The 12261-nt window shown below is 46.1% G+C and overlaps 8 non-coding genes and 1 pseudogene across 8 annotated transcripts; all 9 read right to left on the reverse strand.

Annotated features, from left to right (window-relative positions):
- Positions 1 to 451: 451 nt before the first annotated feature.
- Positions 452 to 642, reverse strand: LOC142264336 (U2 spliceosomal RNA). The gene has a single exon (XR_012730859.1). It is a non-coding gene; the product is annotated as a U2 spliceosomal RNA (small nuclear RNA).
- Positions 643 to 1759: 1117 nt separating this feature from the next.
- Positions 1760 to 1958, reverse strand: LOC142264409 (U2 spliceosomal RNA). The gene has a single exon (XR_012730925.1). It is a non-coding gene; the product is annotated as a U2 spliceosomal RNA (small nuclear RNA).
- Positions 1959 to 2642: 684 nt separating this feature from the next.
- Positions 2643 to 2769, reverse strand: LOC142264417 (U2 spliceosomal RNA; annotated as a pseudogene).
- Positions 2770 to 3886: 1117 nt separating this feature from the next.
- LOC142264337 (U2 spliceosomal RNA) lies at positions 3887 to 4077 on the reverse strand. The gene has a single exon (XR_012730860.1). It is a non-coding gene; the product is annotated as a U2 spliceosomal RNA (small nuclear RNA).
- Positions 4078 to 5194: 1117 nt separating this feature from the next.
- On the reverse strand, positions 5195 to 5385 carry LOC142264340 (U2 spliceosomal RNA). The gene has a single exon (XR_012730862.1). It is a non-coding gene; the product is annotated as a U2 spliceosomal RNA (small nuclear RNA).
- Positions 5386 to 6502: 1117 nt separating this feature from the next.
- Positions 6503 to 6693, reverse strand: LOC142264341 (U2 spliceosomal RNA). Its single transcript, XR_012730863.1, has one exon. It is a non-coding gene; the product is annotated as a U2 spliceosomal RNA (small nuclear RNA).
- A 1117-nt stretch (positions 6694 to 7810) lies between these two features.
- LOC142264342 (U2 spliceosomal RNA) lies at positions 7811 to 8001 on the reverse strand. Its single transcript, XR_012730864.1, has one exon. It is a non-coding gene; the product is annotated as a U2 spliceosomal RNA (small nuclear RNA).
- A 1117-nt stretch (positions 8002 to 9118) lies between these two features.
- Positions 9119 to 9309, reverse strand: LOC142264343 (U2 spliceosomal RNA). Its single transcript, XR_012730865.1, has one exon. It is a non-coding gene; the product is annotated as a U2 spliceosomal RNA (small nuclear RNA).
- A 1117-nt stretch (positions 9310 to 10426) lies between these two features.
- LOC142264413 (U2 spliceosomal RNA) lies at positions 10427 to 10620 on the reverse strand. The gene has a single exon (XR_012730929.1). It is a non-coding gene; the product is annotated as a U2 spliceosomal RNA (small nuclear RNA).
- Positions 10621 to 12261: the final 1641 nt, after the last annotated feature.

The raw sequence follows: 12261 nt of genomic DNA on the forward strand, positions 1-12261 counted from the left end.
AGAGAGGGGCTTTCTCAGAGGGCTTTTTACAGTTTGTCTATTCCCAATTAGCCGGTTTAGTATACTTAATGAAAGTACTAATTCTTTCATAGGCCGCCCATTCTTAGTATTTGACGTTCAGGTAACAACAGGTAACTTTATTTGGAGTGGAAGCAGAGAGATAACACCAGATGCCAATTGTAGATCCTCTCACACCTGTGGTCACTGCAGCATCTGACTCCACTTTGTCCAAAAGGGATCTATTCCATTCAATTACACATGATCTAGATTAGACTGACAACAAGATACTGCACGGGACATAGCAGAGTTGGTGAAGTTGAGTGGTGATGAGTTTGCTATTTGGATGAATAAAGCAAGTAAAAAGTGTGTTAGATAAAAATTCATTTCAATTCGCTAATCGGGCTAATATGAATCAGGTGAATCGAGTTCTGCTTTTGGAAACTGGGTTAAGAAGGGGTGCACCGTTCCTGGAGGTACTGCAATACCAGGTCAATGCGTGGAGTGGACAGAGCAAGCTCTTTTTCCATCTCCCTGTTCTAAAAATCCATTTAATATATGGTCCCCAGATAGGGGACGTATCAGATATTAAACTGATAAGAACAGATACTACACTTGATCTTAGCCAAAAGGCCGAGAAGCGATAACCAGAATTGGTTTGGGCCTCGAGTGGCACCCTGGCCTATGCCGGACACATCTTAGGGAGAGAGAGCGAGAGGGAGACAAACCCACGCCTACACAAGACATTTTGTCACCCAAGCCAACCCTTGAAAAGGCTGCTTTGCAGAGCAAAAACAAGAAGAATGGTGCGTTTTGCAGCCGCCGCCCACTGCAATGAATCTGAATAACTCCTCCTTTAGGGCGCAAGCAACTCCCCTCCCCCTTGCAGTCTTTCCAATTCACGATACAAAAAGACGGACAGGACAGGTTGCCTGACTTTCCGTCACTGCCACCCTTTGCCATCCTTACCCGTAGAAAGCCCTTTCATCATCCCCAAACCCTAATCTTTTCCCTTTCCTTCCCAGCCCCCAAACCCTGCCCTCTGTACCTTTCTCACCACCCGCTTCCCTTCTCCTGTCATCCCCCTACCACCCGGGAAAAAAAGAGATTGCCCCCTCCTTCCACTAGCCCACCCTCCCACCCAAAGAACAACTTCTTCTGCGCAGCTTGTTTTCTAGGCAGCAGCGCTATTGTGATGTCATCGGGGGGCATTGTGACAAGCCGCCAGTGTTCCGTCTCTTCATGTTGTGCACTGTTCAAACCGAAAATACATCAACAGGCAGGCTACAGAAAAGCTTACTAACAAAGGTTAGAGAGGGGCTTTCTCAGAGGGCTTTTTACAGTTTGTCTATTCCCAATTAGCCGGTTTAGTATACTTAATGAAAGTACTAATTCTTTCATAGGCCGCCCATTCTTAGTATTTGACGTTCAGGTAACAACAGGTAACTTTATTTGGAGTGGAAGCAGAGAGATAACACCAGATGCCAATTGTAGATCCTCTCACACCTGTGGTCACTGCAGCATCTGACTCCACTTTGTCCAAAAGGGATCTATTCCATTCAATTACACATGATCTAGATTAGACTGACAACAAGATACTGCACGGGACATAGCAGAGTTGGTGAAGTTGAGTGGTGATGAGTTTGCTATTTGGATGAATAAAGCAAGTAAAAAGTGTGTTAGATAAAAATTCATTTCAATTCGCTAATCGGGCTAATATGAATCAGGTGAATCGAGTTCTGCTTTTGGAAACTGGGTTAAGAAGGGGTGCACCGTTCCTGGAGGTACTGCAATACCAGGTCAATGCGTGGAGTGGACAGAGCAAGCTCTTTTTCCATCTCCCTGTTCTAAAAATCCATTTAATATATGGTCCCCAGATAGGGGACGTATCAGATATTAAACTGATAAGAACAGATTTTTTTGATTTAATGAAGCTTTCCAAAGCACCGCAAAAAATGCATGACCGAAGTCACACCAAAAACAGTGCAAAGGCTAGGATTCGTGTGGACCCCTCCGTGAGGAGAGGGTCCCCAAAAATCAACCCCGTCCCTCCGAGCCAGAAGGCCACAGCAAGGGTCAGGGATCTTCGGTGCTCCCCCAAGCCGAAGCCTGGTTGAGCCTTGTCGTTGCTCCCAGCGTCCACCCAGGCATCTTACCCAAGTGGAGTAGAGAGCTACTAGTTGTTGGTTTCGCAGCCGAAACTGCCCGGACCGTCAACCGGTGTTGGTTTCTCAGCCCAAGGCTAACCGGACCTCCAACCGGGTGTTGGTTTCTCAGCCGAAGCTGACCCGGACCTCCAACCGGGTGTTGGTTTCTCAGCCGAAGCTGACCCAGACCTCCAACCGGGTGTTGGTTTCTCAGCCGAAGCTGACCCGGACCTCCAACCGGGTGTTGGTTTCTCAGCCCAAAGCTGAACGGACCTCCGACCATGATTATAAAAATTTCCCTTCCTAGCCAGAAGGCCGGGATAGAGCAATATGCTCAGAAAGTATGAAAGGGCAAGGTACGGTGTGCTACAGAGCCCAAGGCTCGCCGGGGTCCCAAGCCAGCAAGCTCAGACTCACTCCAGGGTCGTCAGTCCTGGGGCACATTGCACCATAGCCCCCACACTTACTCAGTCTAATAGCCTCAATCCTGGTAGGGCCATGTTTTCCTTTAGATGAATATACTATACATCAAGAGTACTAGCAAGCGCAACCTTCCAGTGTGCATTGCATCTGCCGAGCCTCACAGATACTACACTTGATCTTAGCCAAAAGGCCGAGAAGCGATAACCAGAATTGGTTTGGGCCTCGAGTGGCACCCTGGCCTATGCCGGACACATCTTAGGGAGAGAGAGCGAGAGGGAGACAAACCCACGCCTACACAAGACATTTTGTCACCCAAGCCAACCCTTGAAAAGGCTGCTTTGCAGAGCAAAAACAAGAAGAATGGTGCGTTTTGCAGCCGCCGCCCACTGCAATGAATCTGAATAACTCCTCCTTTAGGGCGCAAGCAACTCCCCTCCCCCTTGCAGTCTTTCCAATTCACGATACAAAAAGACGGACAGGACAGGTTGCCTGACTTTCCGTCACTGCCACCCTTTGCCATCCTTACCCGTAGAAAGCCCTTTCATCATCCCCAAACCCTAATCTTTTCCCTTTCCTTCCCAGCCCCCAAACCCTGCCCTCTGTACCTTTCTCACCACCCGCTTCCCTTCTCCTGTCATCCCCCTACCACCCGGGAAAAAAAGAGATTGCCCCCTCCTTCCACTAGCCCACCCTCCCACCCAAAGAACAACTTCTTCTGCGCAGCTTGTTTTCTAGGCAGCAGCGCTATTGTGATGTCATCGGGGGGCATTGTGACAAGCCGCCAGTGTTCCGTCTCTTCATGTTGTGCACTGTTCAAACCGAAAATACATCAACAGGCAGGCTACAGAAAAGCTTACTAACAAAGGTTAGAGAGGGGCTTTCTCAGAGGGCTTTTTACAGTTTGTCTATTCCCAATTAGCCGGTTTAGTATACTTAATGAAAGTACTAATTCTTTCATAGGCCGCCCATTCTTAGTATTTGACGTTCAGGTAACAACAGGTAACTTTACTTGGAGTGGAAGCAGAGAGATAACACCAGATGCCAATTGTAGATCCTCTCACACCTGTGGTCACTGCAGCATCTGACTCCACTTTGTCCAAAAGGGATCTATTCCATTCAATTACACATGATCTAGATTAGACTGACAACAAGATACTGCACGGGACATAGCAGAGTTGGTGAAGTTGAGTGGTGATGAGTTTGCTATTTGGATGAATAAAGCAAGTAAAAAGTGTGTTAGATAAAAATTCATTTCAATTCGCTAATCGGGCTAATATGAATCAGGTGAATCGAGTTCTGCTTTTGGAAACTGGGTTAAGAAGGGGTGCACCGTTCCTGGAGGTACTGCAATACCAGGTCAATGCGTGGAGTGGACAGAGCAAGCTCTTTTTCCATCTCCCTGTTCTAAAAATCCATTTAATATATGGTCCCCAGATAGGGGACGTATCAGATATTAAACTGATAAGAACAGATACTACACTTGATCTTAGCCAAAAGGCCGAGAAGCGATAACCAGAATTGGTTTGGGCCTCGAGTGGCACCCTGGCCTATGCCGGACACATCTTAGGGAGAGAGAGCGAGAGGGAGACAAACCCACGCCTACACAAGACATTTTGTCACCCAAGCCAACCCTTGAAAAGGCTGCTTTGCAGAGCAAAAACAAGAAGAATGGTGCGTTTTGCAGCCGCCGCCCACTGCAATGAATCTGAATAACTCCTCCTTTAGGGCGCAAGCAACTCCCCTCCCCCTTGCAGTCTTTCCAATTCACGATACAAAAAGACGGACAGGACAGGTTGCCTGACTTTCCGTCACTGCCACCCTTTGCCATCCTTACCCGTAGAAAGCCCTTTCATCATCCCCAAACCCTAATCTTTTCCCTTTCCTTCCCAGCCCCCAAACCCTGCCCTCTGTACCTTTCTCACCACCCGCTTCCCTTCTCCTGTCATCCCCCTACCACCCGGGAAAAAAAGAGATTGCCCCCTCCTTCCACTAGCCCACCCTCCCACCCAAAGAACAACTTCTTCTGCGCAGCTTGTTTTCTAGGCAGCAGCGCTATTGTGATGTCATCGGGGGGCATTGTGACAAGCCGCCAGTGTTCCGTCTCTTCATGTTGTGCACTGTTCAAACCGAAAATACATCAACAGGCAGGCTACAGAAAAGCTTACTAACAAAGGTTAGAGAGGGGCTTTCTCAGAGGGCTTTTTACAGTTTGTCTATTCCCAATTAGCCGGTTTAGTATACTTAATGAAAGTACTAATTCTTTCATAGGCCGCCCATTCTTAGTATTTGACGTTCAGGTAACAACAGGTAACTTTATTTGGAGTGGAAGCAGAGAGATAACACCAGATGCCAATTGTAGATCCTCTCACACCTGTGGTCACTGCAGCATCTGACTCCACTTTGTCCAAAAGGGATCTATTCCATTCAATTACACATGATCTAGATTAGACTGACAACAAGATACTGCACGGGACATAGCAGAGTTGGTGAAGTTGAGTGGTGATGAGTTTGCTATTTGGATGAATAAAGCAAGTAAAAAGTGTGTTAGATAAAAATTCATTTCAATTCGCTAATCGGGCTAATATGAATCAGGTGAATCGAGTTCTGCTTTTGGAAACTGGGTTAAGAAGGGGTGCACCGTTCCTGGAGGTACTGCAATACCAGGTCAATGCGTGGAGTGGACAGAGCAAGCTCTTTTTCCATCTCCCTGTTCTAAAAATCCATTTAATATATGGTCCCCAGATAGGGGACGTATCAGATATTAAACTGATAAGAACAGATACTACACTTGATCTTAGCCAAAAGGCCGAGAAGCGATAACCAGAATTGGTTTGGGCCTCGAGTGGCACCCTGGCCTATGCCGGACACATCTTAGGGAGAGAGAGCGAGAGGGAGACAAACCCACGCCTACACAAGACATTTTGTCACCCAAGCCAACCCTTGAAAAGGCTGCTTTGCAGAGCAAAAACAAGAAGAATGGTGCGTTTTGCAGCCGCCGCCCACTGCAATGAATCTGAATAACTCCTCCTTTAGGGCGCAAGCAACTCCCCTCCCCCTTGCAGTCTTTCCAATTCACGATACAAAAAGACGGACAGGACAGGTTGCCTGACTTTCCGTCACTGCCACCCTTTGCCATCCTTACCCGTAGAAAGCCCTTTCATCATCCCCAAACCCTAATCTTTTCCCTTTCCTTCCCAGCCCCCAAACCCTGCCCTCTGTACCTTTCTCACCACCCGCTTCCCTTCTCCTGTCATCCCCCTACCACCCGGGAAAAAAAGAGATTGCCCCCTCCTTCCACTAGCCCACCCTCCCACCCAAAGAACAACTTCTTCTGCGCAGCTTGTTTTCTAGGCAGCAGCGCTATTGTGATGTCATCGGGGGGCATTGTGACAAGCCGCCAGTGTTCCGTCTCTTCATGTTGTGCACTGTTCAAACCGAAAATACATCAACAGGCAGGCTACAGAAAAGCTTACTAACAAAGGTTAGAGAGGGGCTTTCTCAGAGGGCTTTTTACAGTTTGTCTATTCCCAATTAGCCGGTTTAGTATACTTAATGAAAGTACTAATTCTTTCATAGGCCGCCCATTCTTAGTATTTGACGTTCAGGTAACAACAGGTAACTTTATTTGGAGTGGAAGCAGAGACATAACACCAGATGCCAATTGTAGATCCTCTCACACCTGTGGTCACTGCAGCATCTGACTCCACTTTGTCCAAAAGGGATCTATTCCATTCAATTACACATGATCTAGATTAGACTGACAACAAGATACTGCACGGGACATAGCAGAGTTGGTGAAGTTGAGTGGTGATGAGTTTGCTATTTGGATGAATAAAGCAAGTAAAAAGTGTGTTAGATAAAAATTCATTTCAATTCGCTAATCGGGCTAATATGAATCAGGTGAATCGAGTTCTGCTTTTGGAAACTGGGTTAAGAAGGGGTGCACCGTTCCTGGAGGTACTGCAATACCAGGTCAATGCGTGGAGTGGACAGAGCAAGCTCTTTTTCCATCTCCCTGTTCTAAAAATCCATTTAATATATGGTCCCCAGATAGGGGACGTATCAGATATTAAACTGATAAGAACAGATACTACACTTGATCTTAGCCAAAAGGCCGAGAAGCGATAACCAGAATTGGTTTGGGCCTCGAGTGGCACCCTGGCCTATGCCGGACACATCTTAGGGAGAGAGAGCGAGAGGGAGACAAACCCACGCCTACACAAGACATTTTGTCACCCAAGCCAACCCTTGAAAAGGCTGCTTTGCAGAGCAAAAACAAGAAGAATGGTGCGTTTTGCAGCCGCCGCCCACTGCAATGAATCTGAATAACTCCTCCTTTAGGGCGCAAGCAACTCCCCTCCCCCTTGCAGTCTTTCCAATTCACGATACAAAAAGACGGACAGGACAGGTTGCCTGACTTTCCGTCACTGCCACCCTTTGCCATCCTTACCCGTAGAAAGCCCTTTCATCATCCCCAAACCCTAATCTTTTCCCTTTCCTTCCCAGCCCCCAAACCCTGCCCTCTGTACCTTTCTCACCACCCGCTTCCCTTCTCCTGTCATCCCCCTACCACCCGGGAAAAAAAGAGATTGCCCCCTCCTTCCACTAGCCCACCCTCCCACCCAAAGAACAACTTCTTCTGCGCAGCTTGTTTTCTAGGCAGCAGCGCTATTGTGATGTCATCGGGGGGCATTGTGACAAGCCGCCAGTGTTCCGTCTCTTCATGTTGTGCACTGTTCAAACCGAAAATACATCAACAGGCAGGCTACAGAAAAGCTTACTAACAAAGGTTAGAGAGGGGCTTTCTCAGAGGGCTTTTTACAGTTTGTCTATTCCCAATTAGCCGGTTTAGTATACTTAATGAAAGTACTAATTCTTTCATAGGCCGCCCATTCTTAGTATTTGACGTTCAGGTAACAACAGGTAACTTTATTTGGAGTGGAAGCAGAGAGATAACACCAGATGCCAATTGTAGATCCTCTCACACCTGTGGTCACTGCAGCATCTGACTCCACTTTGTCCAAAAGGGATCTATTCCATTCAATTACACATGATCTAGATTAGACTGACAACAAGATACTGCACGGGACATAGCAGAGTTGGTGAAGTTGAGTGGTGATGAGTTTGCTATTTGGATGAATAAAGCAAGTAAAAAGTGTGTTAGATAAAAATTCATTTCAATTCGCTAATCGGGCTAATATGAATCAGGTGAATCGAGTTCTGCTTTTGGAAACTGGGTTAAGAAGGGGTGCACCGTTCCTGGAGGTACTGCAATACCAGGTCAATGCGTGGAGTGGACAGAGCAAGCTCTTTTTCCATCTCCCTGTTCTAAAAATCCATTTAATATATGGTCCCCAGATAGGGGACGTATCAGATATTAAACTGATAAGAACAGATACTACACTTGATCTTAGCCAAAAGGCCGAGAAGCGATAACCAGAATTGGTTTGGGCCTCGAGTGGCACCCTGGCCTATGCCGGACACATCTTAGGGAGAGAGAGCGAGAGGGAGACAAACCCACGCCTACACAAGACATTTTGTCACCCAAGCCAACCCTTGAAAAGGCTGCTTTGCAGAGCAAAAACAAGAAGAATGGTGCGTTTTGCAGCCGCCGCCCACTGCAATGAATCTGAATAACTCCTCCTTTAGGGCGCAAGCAACTCCCCTCCCCCTTGCAGTCTTTCCAATTCACGATACAAAAAGACGGACAGGACAGGTTGCCTGACTTTCCGTCACTGCCACCCTTTGCCATCCTTACCCGTAGAAAGCCCTTTCATCATCCCCAAACCCTAATCTTTTCCCTTTCCTTCCCAGCCCCCAAACCCTGCCCTCTGTACCTTTCTCACCACCCGCTTCCCTTCTCCTGTCATCCCCCTACCACCCGGGAAAAAAAGAGATTGCCCCCTCCTTCCACTAGCCCACCCTCCCACCCAAAGAACAACTTCTTCTGCGCAGCTTGTTTTCTAGGCAGCAGCGCTATTGTGATGTCATCGGGGGGCATTGTGACAAGCCGCCAGTGTTCCGTCTCTTCATGTTGTGCACTGTTCAAACCGAAAATACATCAACAGGCAGGCTACAGAAAAGCTTACTAACAAAGCTTAGAGAGGGGCTTTCTCAGAGGGCTTTTTACAGTTTGTCTATTCCCAATTAGCCGGTTTAGTATACTTAATGAAAGTACTAATTCTTTCATAGGCCGCCCATTCTTAGTATTTGACGTTCAGGTAACAACAGGTAACTTTATTTGGAGTGGAAGCAGAGAGATAACACCAGATGCCAATTGTAGATCCTCTCACACCTGTGGTCACTGCAGCATCTGACTCCACTTTGTCCAAAAGGGATCTATTCCATTCAATTACACATGATCTAGATTAGACTGACAACAAGATACTGCACGGGACATAGCAGAGTTGGTGAAGTTGAGTGGTGATGAGTTTGCTATTTGGATGAATAAAGCAAGTAAAAAGTGTGTTAGATAAAAATTCATTTCAATTCGCTAATCGGGCTAATATGAATCAGGTGAATCGAGTTCTGCTTTTGGAAACTGGGTTAAGAAGGGGTGCACCGTTCCTGGAGGTACTGCAATACCAGGTCAATGCGTGGAGTGGACAGAGCAAGCTCTTTTTCCATCTCCCTGTTCTAAAAATCCATTTAATATATGGTCCCCAGATAGGGGACGTATCAGATATTAAACTGATAAGAACAGATACTACACTTGATCTTAGCCAAAAGGCCGAGAAGCGATAACCAGAATTGGTTTGGGCCTCGAGTGGCACCCTGGCCTATGCCGGACACATCTTAGGGAGAGAGAGCGAGAGGGAGACAAACCCACGCCTACACAAGACATTTTGTCACCCAAGCCAACCCTTGAAAAGGCTGCTTTGCAGAGCAAAAACAAGAAGAATGGTGCGTTTTGCAGCCGCCGCCCACTGCAATGAATCTGAATAACTCCTCCTTTAGGGCGCAAGCAACTCCCCTCCCCCTTGCAGTCTTTCCAATTCACGATACAAAAAGACGGACAGGACAGGTTGCCTGACTTTCCGTCACTGCCACCCTTTGCCATCCTTACCCGTAGAAAGCCCTTTCATCATCCCCAAACCCTAATCTTTTCCCTTTCCTTCCCAGCCCCCAAACCCTGCCCTCTGTACCTTTCTCACCACCCGCTTCCCTTCTCCTGTCATCCCCCTACCACCCGGGAAAAAAAGAGATTGCCCCCTCCTTCCACTAGCCCACCCTCCCACCCAAAGAACAACTTCTTCTGCGCAGCTTGTTTTCTAGGCAGCAGCGCTATTGTGATGTCATCGGGGGGCATTGTGACAAGCCGCCAGTGTTCCGTCTCTTCATGTTGTGCACTGTTCAAACCGAAAATACATCAACAGGCAGGCTACAGAAAAGCTTACTAACAAAGGTTAGAGAGGGGCTTTCTCAGAGGGCTTTTTACAGTTTGTCTATTCCCAATTAGCCGGTTTAGTATACTTAATGAAAGTACTAATTCTTTCATAGGCCGCCCATTCTTAGTATTTGACGTTCAGGTAACAACAGGTAACTTTATTTGGAGTGGAAGCAGAGAGATAACACCAGATGCCAATTGTAGATCCTCTCACACCTGTGGTCACTGCAGCATCTGACTCCACTTTGTCCAAAAGGGATCTATTCCATTCAATTACACATGATCTAGATTAGACTGACAACAAGATACTGCACGGGACATAGCAGAGTTGGTGAAGTTGAGTGGTGATGAGTTTGCTATTTGGATGAATAAAGCAAGTAAAAAGTGTGTTAGATAAAAATTCATTTCAATTCGCTAATCGGGCTAATATGAATCAGGTGAATCGAGTTCTGCTTTTGGAAACTGGGTTAAGAAGGGGTGCACCGTTCCTGGAGGTACTGCAATACCAGGTCAATGCGTGGAGTGGACAGAGCAAGCTCTTTTTCCATCTCCCTGTTCTAAAAATCCATTTAATATATGGTCCCCAGATAGGGGACGTATCAGATATTAAACTGATAAGAACAGATTTTTTTTTTTTTTAAAACCATTCAGGTTAGTTAAAAACAACAATATCAAGTTTACAACTTTGCTGTTTATCCAAACTCATCACAATGGTTATATTCTTTTTTTAATTTTCCAAAAAGTATTGCAGTACATATCCAAAGAAAGTATCACAAGAAAAACAGAAAATACTGAAAAACAGAGAATTTACCTCTTATTGATACTTCACCAAATAATGCCACTTTAAAACCTTCCATATGCCTTCAGCGTCCAATCCACCACCACCTCTACTCTTATCCCATTGGTAAATAACATAAAGTCTGGAAAGAATTAATCTTACACAGTCGTTAATAGGAACCACCTTCCTTTTTAAAAGTCCCAAATTTCTGACATCCCATAAGCTTTCCATCACACAAGCCATGATAAGCCACAAAATCCTCTCTTTAACACTCCCACATGCACCAATGCCAAACATAGCCACCCTCCAATTAATATGGTTCACACCAGCCAGCCCCTTACACAGGCCTCCTACACATTTCCACACACTATAGGCGTAATCACAGTCCCACATGACATGTCTCACGGTCTCACGGGCACCACATCCCTCCCGTGGACACACATCCGTTCTAATCAGGTCCCTTCTCTTCTGCACATCTCTCACAGGTAATATATCATGCAATGCCAACCACACAACATCCCTCTGCTTATTAGACATACCCGGTGTACTCAGTTTCTTCCATGCATCTGACACATCATTCCCTCTCAAATCATTAATATTACATTCTACCTCATTCGCTCTCAGCCTTTTCATCACTCTCTTCGCTGCTCTGAACTCACTCATAGGTACAGCCAGCAAATCATTTTTTCTAATAAACCTCTCAATCATGTCGTACCAGACTGGACACATGAACGACACAGGCACACGCGCATCCCTTTTTACCCAACACAAGCCATACAGCATCCAGCCCGCCATATACCTCACCATGTAGGCCCCTTTATTGTTCTTTCCCATTAGGATTACTACCGTCTTAATATAATGAAGACTAAGAAAGATTTCAATATTTGGAAAGTTTAAACCCCCATAATGACAGGCCTTGTATAAATGCTCTCTTTTTAATTTTTCCATTTTGCTCCCCCAAAAAAAGGTAAAAATCAGTTTCTCTACTCTTTTTATCTTTTTATATGGGGACGGGAAGACCCCAGAGATATAAAGGAGAATCGGCAGCACCACGGCCTTAATAATCAAAACTTTACCATTCAATGTCAGATCACGCATTCTCCAGAAATTCAGTTTCCTCTCAATCCGCAATCCACATTCTTCCCAACTCTCCGTACCTCTCAGATCATCATTAAACAACACACCCAGCACTTTGATTGGACCATCCACACTTGTCACTCCGTCCATCTTAACACTACTATCACCAAAACACTTAAAACAACATTTATTCCAGTTGACTTTAAAAGCAGACGCGCCACAGAAGAAATCCAACAACAGCTTTACTCTAGTCATAGACGCAATACTCTCACTCACTATCACTACATCATCCATATAGCCAAGCACCTTCACATTCTTACCGCCACTACCAGGTATTAACATCCCTCTTATCAGTTTCTCACGCCTGATCATACATAACAAAGGCTCAATCACACTGACAAATAAAACAGGGGACATTGGACACCCCTGACGGACACCTGACTTGATCTGTA

This window comes from Anomaloglossus baeobatrachus, unplaced genomic scaffold, assembly GCF_048569485.1.
Source record: "Anomaloglossus baeobatrachus isolate aAnoBae1 unplaced genomic scaffold, aAnoBae1.hap1 Scaffold_2651, whole genome shotgun sequence".
NCBI classification, from domain to species: domain Eukaryota; kingdom Metazoa; phylum Chordata; class Amphibia; order Anura; family Aromobatidae; genus Anomaloglossus; species Anomaloglossus baeobatrachus.